Genomic DNA, 1,585 nt, shown 5'->3' on the forward strand with positions numbered 1-1,585 from the left:
ACACACACACAATGGAATGCTATGCAAACTTGAAGAATAACGATGAATCTTCAAAACACCTCATAATATGGATGAATCTAGAGGATATTATGCTGAGTGAAATTAATCAATCACAAATCAATCACATTGTATGAGACCGTTAGTGTAAAAGATTCAGGAAAGGTTTCCACATTAAAAAACATTCTTTGAAGGTTACCAGGGGTGGCAGGAAGGGGAGAATAATTCACTGGCTAGTGGGTAGACACATGTTAGCTCAGTGATGGAGAGGGAAATATACAAAGGGGAAGGATAATACACAAGAATAGGAAGGGTGGCAGATGAATAATTAAGCTATGGAAGACTTAGGGAGGTATGCATGGGCTAAATGGGATAGAAGCAAACAGTGATATATACACAAACATGAAACAACAGTGTTCTGTGAGTAGACAAATGAATTGAGACATGGGTTGAATGAATAAGGAAGGGAAAAAATGGTTTATGTGTTTAACTGTCTTGTGCATAATGATTTTCCCTGCCTACTAATGGACTTCTGCAGATTAATGTGGTAAACTGCAAAGTTGGTTTGGGCTGTAAAGGCCGGCAGTTCCAACTCACCAGCTGCTCAGAGTCTGTACAGGGTCACTATGGGTCGGATCCCAACTCGATGGCACTTAGCAACAACTATTATAAAATAGACATTCGTGTGATAGAAATGAATATTGGGAATTTTGACTACAGGAAGCTTGTAAGCCAGCCTTCAGTCTTTACCTGATTGGATTTGCTAAAAGGGGTTAGAAAGCCTAGAGAAATAAGATTCTTGTTAAGCCTTTATAGAGTATAGGACCTTGGGTGGAATTCTGAGTTGGTATATTTGCCTTTGAAAAGACATGCAGATCAACCTAGAACTGCTGGGAGAACAAAAGTTTGTTTTTGAAAGAAAGACCCGCAAAAAAAAAAAAAGCATACTGCTTGGCTTTTGGAGTTTCAAGTAAGCTGTTTGTTTTGGAATTTTCAAGGTAAGAAAAGTCAGCCCATCAGGAAAAACTCACTTCTAGGAATGAAAGTTAAAGGGAACCCACGGGCAGTCTAGTATGCTCGCTGTTGATCATCTGGATCTAGCTGTGAGTGGAAGTGAGGGAAATGTAGCAATGAAGACATGGGCTGAGTTTGGACATGTTCCATATTCTGTTGGCACCCATTGACCTTCAGATGAGAGAAACAAGAGAAAGACTAGGCTGGTCTGAAGTTAAGGGAGTTGTGTGAACTCCTGAACTCATGGGCACTGGCCTAGCCCTCAGGGGCTAGGACTGAGAGTAAAAGAGCCAGTTGTTCTGAAGTGCAAATCATGCCCATTTGACCTAGCTTGGATGGCTATGGCTAAGCTGACCAGAACCTGACTAGATGAAGATAGAGATGTTTGTACTTTGAGCAAGTGTGAATTGTTACAATTAGATGAACTGGTCTTTTGTTTAAGGATGCAGCTGCTCAAAATTCCAACCAGAATGGAAGAATCTTCATATGAAGGAATATGTTTCTCCTCAGTGTACTGGGTTGATGTTGTTGTTGTTAAGTGCCGTTGAATCTATTCCAACTCATAGCGACCCAG

Source organism: Chrysochloris asiatica, unplaced genomic scaffold, assembly GCF_000296735.1.
Source record: "Chrysochloris asiatica unplaced genomic scaffold, ChrAsi1.0 scaffold00042, whole genome shotgun sequence".
In the NCBI taxonomy this organism is placed as follows: domain Eukaryota; kingdom Metazoa; phylum Chordata; class Mammalia; order Afrosoricida; family Chrysochloridae; genus Chrysochloris; species Chrysochloris asiatica.